This window comes from Calidris pugnax, unplaced genomic scaffold, assembly GCF_001431845.1.
Source record: "Calidris pugnax isolate Ruff unplaced genomic scaffold, ASM143184v1 scaffold11, whole genome shotgun sequence".
In the NCBI taxonomy this organism is placed as follows: domain Eukaryota; kingdom Metazoa; phylum Chordata; class Aves; order Charadriiformes; family Scolopacidae; genus Calidris; species Calidris pugnax.
Genome location: NW_015090803.1, coordinates 10,207,857 through 10,216,826, shown reverse-complemented (window position 1 = coordinate 10,216,826; position 8,970 = coordinate 10,207,857).

Below are 8,970 nucleotides of genomic sequence, written 5' to 3'. Positions count from 1 at the left end.
TCTCCAAACTTTCTTCTCCCTCGGCCGCGGAGCGTTTCTCGCTTATCTGCCTCGATTTTTTCAAGCCCTTTTCCAGAAGGAAGGAGAAGCCGTGTCAAACTGGAGCTTTTCAGCCCCGGTGCAAACTGTACAAGTGGTGTAGGGTGGGGGGAGAGCAAAGGGGGGGACATCCGGTCTGCTGGGTTTTGGTGATTGTTTTTTTTGTTTTGTTTACCCACTTGGGGCTGTTCCAGCCCTCCGTGCGAAAGGGAGAAGGGAGATTGGATTTAAAAGCTCCCTTTTCTCTCTTCTCTGCCTCTCTCCCTCGCTCTAGCGCTCTATTTAATAACGAGGGAAGAGGGCCGTGCTTTTCACTGCTGACAAGAGCGGTGAGACAACTGTCCCCTTCCCCTGTTTGCCATGACGTGGGTGGGAGTCAGAGAATGGGACCGTTTCCTCAAAACAGGCAAAATGGCATCCGCAGGGTGCGTATGCAGCACCAGAAAAATAGTTATTGTCGGACCCAGGAGCTTACGCCTTTATTTTGCTTTCCGAATTTGACTGACTTTTAATAAATTATTGACACCGACAGAGGAGAAAAGCCTCGTCGACTATTTCAATTTCCCACCCCCCCCACCCCGGTACCCAGTTTTCATTCCCAGCGATAATTCCTTCCTGCGTTAATGGGTATCTGCCATTAAATATTAGGAAGGAACCGTGAGGGCTGAAGGCATCGAGCAGAGCAGATGTTCTTCGAAAATCATGGACCCTGTAATGAACACCAGGGGTAAAAATATGCCCGAGCCTATCCCCCCCGCTTTGAACATATACCATTCCCTACCAATTGTAGAAGAGCTTTTATTTTTCGCAACGTAAGGCTTGGGATGCGCTGGATAAATTAAGCAAAACTAGGAAAGAGTTTACTCGAAGCCACTGATTAATTTGTCTATGCTCTGCAAACAGTTCATTTTTTTAAATTAACTTGATAATTGAATGCTTCCTTGCATGCAACTGTCAGACCAATCGAAGTTTCTTCCTTTTTTTTTTTTTTTTTTTGCCTTTTTTTCGCGTAGAATAAATTTGGGATACATCAAATACAAGCGTATGTCAGAGCCTCAGCATTTTCCAGGAGATCTGATGCAAACCTCCGAGCTGCTTTGCATTTATATAGCGTGTAAAATATCTTGGAGAGAAATACATTTGTTAAATCGTTTCCCCTACAACGAGTATTAATTCCCTAGGGAGCAAGAGGGTGCACAACCGTGATCAGTAGGAGGATTTTAAAAGGTGCTGAATCCTTTCAGGCAATTTCTAACTGGCTTTGCTACTCGGCGGCAGCCCCCCCTCGCAGTGCACGGCCGTGCCCACCTCGAGCATTACAAAATCCTTTGGTGGCATTTTCTTCCCTTGGCTGCACTGACAGCGCTCAGAGACACTTCGCAGGTGTAAGCAAAGGCAGAATTTGGCCCTTAAGAGTGTTTTGAACCAAGCCACTGCGTGCTTTTGACGCCACGAAGCCAAAGATACTCTTGCCGCAGTGAGGATTGAAGGATTTTGGCCTTAGAAGAGAAAATATGAATTGTTTGTGAATCTCCCCATGTGACAGGAATATGGCCATTCATTTTCCTAAAGAGGCCTTAAAATTTCTCTTTTCTTAGAGAAACAAAAAAAGTCCTTTCAGCTGAATGTCAGGTTTTGCAAACACGGAGTTTGTTGGCAGAGTATCTAGAAGGCTTTTTTTATTTATTTTTTTCCCCTAAGCCAGCCTTTGTGTGATAACACACTCACGCACCCTCGGAGCCCTGCCGCGGGAATGCCCGGCTGAGGGCAACTCCGATTCCTTGTAGGATAATCACAATCGCACGAACACAGAAGAAAAACCGTCGCCCAAGGAAATCCACTCTTATTCTCCATCCATTGCTTAATGAGCATGAAGAAGGAGAAGAAAAAAAAAAAGAATCGTGTTTGAGTGTTGAAAATATATGTTCGTCACAGAATTAAATCCCTCTAAACCCGCTAGATCTTAGCTGATAATGGAGGGACTAGGGGGTGATCTTAGTTACTAATAATAATCTCTCTCCGTCCTTCAGAGCCCAGGAGCCTTGGAAGACGCGGGAGTAAAGTGATAGCAGGAGCAAGAGACTTAATCGAATTTGATTTTCATGAGCAAATGAAATTTACCTGCCAGAAGGTTATTTTGGAGCAGTACTGTCACCACTGTTTTCTTCCACAATTTCTGAAGCATTAGGGATTGAGATAAACATTCCTGAGTCCGTTTTAAAGACACTTTGTATTTCAGGATATTCATGTGTTTCTAATGGAAGTAAGCAGCTTTACGAGCGGGGTTCGCAGGACATCTTAACTCTCTCCCTCCCACTGCGTGCTGGGGGGGCTGAGATAATTACAAAATAAGAAGAATTTGTAAAAGCAAATACAGAATGGGAGAAGTCCGTGAAGGTTTGCGAAGAGTTTAATGCTGCATTTCTGTCAGGTAAAAAAGTCGTCCTAAAAATCCTCAGGCGCACACTAGATACGAACCTGCCTATTTCAGTCCACTCAAACTTTCAAACTGCCACATCCTACAAATAAGGTGCACTCGAAAATAATGTAATTGCTTTCACCCGGCGTGTGGGACACTGAATAATCTTTATGGAGCAGGGTCTCAGAAGATCGCTTCACTCTGTGTTATTTTGTTTTTTCTGTTTCAGCTCTAAAAAACACGCTGGAGGTATTTCATGTGGTTAAAGTGAAAATGGGAATGATTCTGATTTCTGTCTCACGAACAAGATCTCTTTTCTGTTTTGTTTTGTTTTACTTTTTCCCCCCCCGTAATATTTTCACAAGCCTTTTTCCGAGGTGTGGGGGGGTGTGCGATAGTTTTCTGTTTATATTTGGCGGGTGAAACCAACAGAAGTCTGGTGGGTTTTGTTGGTAGTCAGCAGAAAATACTTTACTTATACTGTCGTGTAAATGCAGCGATGAAGAGAAGCCCTGGCAGGCGCTCTGTCAGCCGCAGGCTGCTTGAACACCGCGATAAAGTACCCCTTACAATTACAATTAATTTTGCCATGCGAACTGAGACGATTTTCTTCGCAGACAGCTCTGCTCGCTCGCACACAGGGAGCCGAGAACGTTTTTATTTTACTCTTCGTAAATTCTGATAAGCGAGGAGGCCAGGCTGGCCGTGCAGACGACCGCTACAGTAGTTATCAGGTCGGTTACATCCTCCAGCTAAAAATGTTCTGGTATGAACATGTAGTAGCATCAACTAACAAAGTGATACTCAAGTTAATCTTCCTTGATTTTGTTGGGTTTATCCTCCTAATTTCAGGATTGAGAGTTTTGAGGGTAAATTCACTTCTCGCCTTATCTACCAGAAGGTCAAAAATTTTGGAAAAAAAAAAAAAAAGAGAGAAAAGAAAGGCAGGGTACAGTGAGCTGCAATAGCATATCCTCTCTATTTCTGCTGGGAGCTTGTAATAATTGCTACCACATGATCACATGGTGTATTGTTGCAGCCTGATTACAATTAAACTTATCCCTCCACCTTTTTCATTAGGGGAAGAAAAAGAGGAGAGAAAAAAAAAAAGAAAAAAGTTCTTCCTGAGCTTCAGGCCCACTCTGTGCTGGTTTATTTCCCTTTGAAAAGCTGTCGGAGAGAAGCCGAAGTCGCTCTTTCCTTTACAATGAGAGAGAAAGCTTTTCCACAAAGCCCTTCTCGCCATAACATTCCTGTAATAGCGTGACATTTACACAGTGTCCGACCAGGAGGGCTCAGGGGCAGGGGTGGACGTTGCTGCTCTCTGCAAGAAGTTGCAGGGTACTACTTATTTATTTATTTATTCCTGCTGAGTCCAAACCCGTATCTTCACCTAGGGAAACAACGAGGCTCTCGGTGCTAAAGACGCCTGTGCGCAGTATCTAGAGAAAGAAAGGGGAGAGAGAGAGAGAGAAAAAAAAAAAAAAAATTCATACAGGAAACATTGGACATGTTTGCCTTTACTGGAAGACAGCTGTTTGAGTACATTCTCCAAGAGGGTTTTTTGGTTCCCTTTTCAGAAGTGGTTTGGGTGATTAAAACATTGACTTGATGGAGGCAGTTTATCTCTAAGGTCTGTGCCTGTCTAACAGCTCTTTTTCCTCACTTTTCCAGCCCTTTGCTTAGATGAGACTGTACATACCCGGGGCTCTAATCGCGGCTGGCTTCAGAAATCCCTTCCTAGAGAGGGGGGGTCCCCGGGCTGGTGGGGGGGAGGGTGGCTTCAAGGGACAGTGGGGCTGGAAGTCACCTGAGCCAGGAGCGGAGATCTTCCCTGCGGAGAGGGGGGGGGAAACCTAAAAAAACAACCAAAACTCAAACAAAAGACAACCCCAAACCACGCTACGTCTGGCAAAGCCCTCCACCCCTGTCGGAGGTGGGGGAGAGGGGGGCAGGAGGGGGAGAAGCCCCCCCGCGAGTGCTGTCCCAGGCCCACGGGCTCCTCCCGGAGGCTGGGCGGCTGCAGGGCTGCCGCGACGTTCCCGGTGCTCGCCCACCGCCGCCGCCGGGCAAGGAGCTTGGGCTACCGACCCGCAGGCCCGGGCTGGGCCTTCCGCACCCTCCCGGTGCTGGCCTGCGGCTCGGCAGCCCCCCCCGAGGCACACCTGTACCGGGCCACCCCGCCGAGCTGCCGCGGGGGACTCCCCACCGCTCCTTCCAGCCCCCGAGCACGGACGGGGCTCCGTTTTGGGGTGGTTTTCATTCCCTTGGCCCAGTTCATCTGCCTCTCCGCTCCGCGGGCGCGGAGAAGGGCTCTTGCCGGCAGCGGGTGTGAGAAGGGAGGGGGGTGCGTGGCCGTGGGGTAGCAGGCACCCACGCAGGCGGCAGCCGCGCACACCTGAAACCAGCCCCGTGTCCCCTCGCCCTGGCTGGCGGGGATGTGCGTGACCACACGCGTGTCTCTCGCCTTGCGACACTTTATGTTCATCCCTCCTCTAAGAGCCGTGCCGGGGGGGGGAGGAGGGGAGCGGGGCGCCCCCGGGATGGGGTTCCCATGAGTCCTCTCCCACCCCCGGGGGCGTCCCACCTCGGGCTCAGCGAGAGCCGCCCTCTCGCGTGGGTGGGAGCCCGCAGGGACAGCCCTGGGGACACTCTCCACGAGGAGCAACGCACCATCTGCACGGATCTGCGATCAGTTTCGGGCAGAAAGAGCCAGCTGGCTTGGGCTGAGCCCCCGGCGCTGCTTAAATGCCCTCCATCCATGCCCTGGGTGCTCCCAGTACCGGCCACCTCCCAGCAGAAAGTTACTCGATACCGCCATACGATCCCGTGGTCCCCAATTAGCTTTACATTTCACCAAGCACACGCATTTCTGTTAAAAGTTTATTTGGTTAAAAAAAAAAAACAACAACTAACCAAACAAACCCCAAACAACAAACCACCAACACAGTAAAAACCGGGCTCTAGAAATCGCTTTCTAGCGCCTCGAGTACATTTCTCAGGTATATCCAAAACGTGCTGTCTTTAATAACAAGAGACATTTGCTACTCTTCATGTTAGATGGAACTAATGCCTTTCTATCCGCACCGTGAACACATTCTCTAAATAGGAATTATACAGTATTTTGCTTTAAACATAACACCAGCCAAATGCAGCCTAGCTGATAACTTGCATCCCTGGGCAAGTATATTACTCCCTTCATTTTTGCTGAATCATGAATTTTTCCAAAGCTTATTGTATTTTATGTCTTTTTTAGATAAGCGGTTACATATGTGGCCCTGTTGAAGGCTAAATCCCATCCTTCCATAGGCGACAGCTGACTGTACTTCCAAGACGTTATTTACTCTGGAATCAGCTTAAAGCGCTGCTTTTGGGACTGGTGGTTCATCAGGAAAGGCGGAGCGGAGTCGGTCCCTAATTAACCCGCACTCCAGCAGTTCCCATCTGCCCATGCCTGGACTTAGATCTTCTCATCTGGGATATAAGACTTTCCTCCGGCTGAGCGCACCCGATTGAGGTCCTCCTTGAGGATGGAGCTCGCCCGGACCACCGGGACCGCCTGGCATTGCCCACCCTGTGCCCCCCACACCCACGGGCGGGAGTGGATGTGGGAGTACGGGTTCTTCCACCCTCTCCAGTGCCGGAGGGAGAGGGGGCGACCTCAGCCCAGCAAAAGCAACCCTGTGGCGGTGCTGGGAACCTTCTGAGGGATACCCGGGGAGAAGGAGCCAAACTGGTGCCAAGGGGCTGGGACCGAGATGAGGGCACACGCCAAGGTTCCCACGCTCCGAAGACAATTCGCGAAGTCCCGGGAGCCAAAATATATTTAGTCCAATAATGGCACAGAAGAAAAAAACAAAAACAACAAAAAAAAAGGGAGTGGTTTCATGGCAACCCCTCTGACATGCGACATAACGAGCGGCTAAACAATAAAGGTTGGTCTCTCGTCAAGAGTGCCCCCCTGGTCTTCCAGCGGAGGTACCTAGAGGAAGAAACCCCCCCGTCCCCTTCCTTCCACGCCACCCGAGGCCGTTTTCCTGCAGATGTAGCTGCCCCGGTGCCAGGGAGGGGGGATCGGCGCTCCGAGCCGCTTCCTTCCCATTGTGGGGAAGATACTCGCTGCCTGCCAGTAATTACCAATTGTCATCCACTTTCACAAGACCATATTTCTTTGCAATTTCTCTTGCCGAGTGTGAGGACTCTGTCAAATCAGCTGTCATCTCCTGGCGCAGCCCGCTGCCACCCCGTCCCTCCGTCCCCGCACCCTCTCCCCACCCAAAAAAAAAACCCCAAAGAAAAGTAGAAGAAAAGATTTTTAAAAAGGCAGCTGGATGTAACATAAAGCTACAACTCGTAGGTCGTGTTGCAAAGGAAACATAAAGGCTGGGGTGTCTATATCCGCCGGCCGCCCCTTCTCCCTGTTCTCAGGTCAACAACTTCTCAGCCCAGGGACTCTACCTGGAGAAGTCCAGCACCATGTTTGGTCTGAAACCCGTGTGCGCAGCCCTGAGAAGCTCGCTATGCTGAGAGGGTCAGGCCAAAGATGTCGGGACATCTCCTCCCCCCGGAGGAACGGGGACACGTCCCACAGCCCCGGCCCCGGAGCCCACCTGCTGCTGGGGGAACACTCGGCTCCCGCTCCCATAACCCATCAGGAAGTTTTACCCACAAGGAATAACTCCACTATGAGGTGACGAAGGCACGAACAGACACGTCATCACCACTTTGGATGATGTAAATATTTGGCAAATAAAGGAGAGGGAGCTTGTCTGACCTATTAATTTTAGCGGGAGGCTGGAGGGAGGGGGGTCCGGGTCTGTGACTTCCCTGGGGGTCACTAAAAGAGAGGTCAGAAGTTTGTGCTGAGGTTCCTAGGAAGTTTGGACGTTACCTAGCTAATCAAGTAATCGTCATTTCATAATTAGCTTTCAATCAAGTTCTCATCTTTGCTAGGATGGCAAGACCACGGTGAAAGGAAAAAAAAAAATCCACTTAAGCCAGGAAGACGACGTTATATATACAAGTACCTCTGTCAAAGAATTAAGATTAAGTTGCATGTATCGGGGGTTTGTGTGTGTGATGGATTGCACTACTTTTTTAACAATAACCACAGGATCGAAACCTTAAAAACTGTGAGCAAGAATATCCCAGCTGACATAAAAGTTGCCTATATATAAAAAGAGAATCCCATATAACTCCACAGCGGAAATCGGTTAGCAAGTATCTTCTGCCCGTTTGCAAACATCAAATGTTCCTGCCATATGTCCGTTCTTATTTGTATACCAGCTCAGAAACCTGAAACGTATATATGCGATATTAAAACAAAACATGAAAGATTTTCTCAGAAATCTGTGGCAGGGGAATGTAGGTCCGAGGCGGGGGTGAAAGGAAGTTAAAAAACAAGTGATGCTATTGCCAAAAACTTTAATATTGAACAACACAGCTGAAGCTTTTATCACGGTACGAAATTTACAGCCTAATAATTCAAACCTGTGTGCTCATAGCAAGATGCCTCTTTCCCTTTCTGAGTACCCAAAGGGACTGTTTCGCTTTCTGAGGTGAGGGAGCATCTCTGCAAGCCAGGGAATTTTTTGGGAACGGCAGGTGACCGGCAACTTGAGGGAAAAGGGAGAGGAAAGAAAACAAGGTGATGGCTCTTCAGGATCCAAAGGGATTTCTGATACCTAGGGCGGAAAACAAAATGTGGCCTCTGTAGAAATCACTGGAAGAACAAAACGACAAGGAAAACCCTACCTGGTTAAAAAGAAACCCAGAGAAAAACGTGTGGGCTGGAAGAGCAGTCGTTTGGATGGATCTTCACAAGGTGGAGGAGATCTCCCTCCGCGTCCTCATCATTTTGGGCAGGTGACGGGGCTTCCTACATCTCGGTTGCCACATGATTAGGTGCCAGCTAAGAAGCTGGAAGTGATTTGAACTCCCTGGGGCGGGGGAAACAAAAAAAAGTGGGACGGGAGACCACCCAATTTTTAGAAAATATCCGCCGATCTCCCCACGAAATAGGAGAAATCCTGGCACTGGAAACGCCTTTTGTGCCCAAGGAGAAGCCACCTGCTAGACGGGGCCAGCCTGGGACCCCCTGTCACTGCAGGGTCGGTCGCTCAGGTGCCAACACGTGTTTCAAAGCTCAAGGTCAACGCCTCCCCCTCCCCCGGATGCTCTGTCCTCTCCCCGGAGCCCACGGGGTAAACGGAGACGTGAACTTCTGCCACGGCACCAGGGAAGCCGGCAGCCGAGCTCTCCCCCGTGGTTTAGCCAGCATCCCCCCCTCCTCGTCCTCCCGTCTTTCCTGCCCTAACCCCTGCGGAGATCTGGAACAGAGAGAAAGGAGCAAGAAAGGGTTTCGGGCGAGCCGGGATGCCCGCCCCCCCGCCGGGGGCGGCGGGTGGCAGCGCCCCGCGTGTCCCGGCTTGCTCGGGTGGCTCCGTCGGGGCCGGCTCCCGTCCCCTGCCAGCGATAACCATCAGGTATTTGCAAGGGTAAACAGAGCCCCG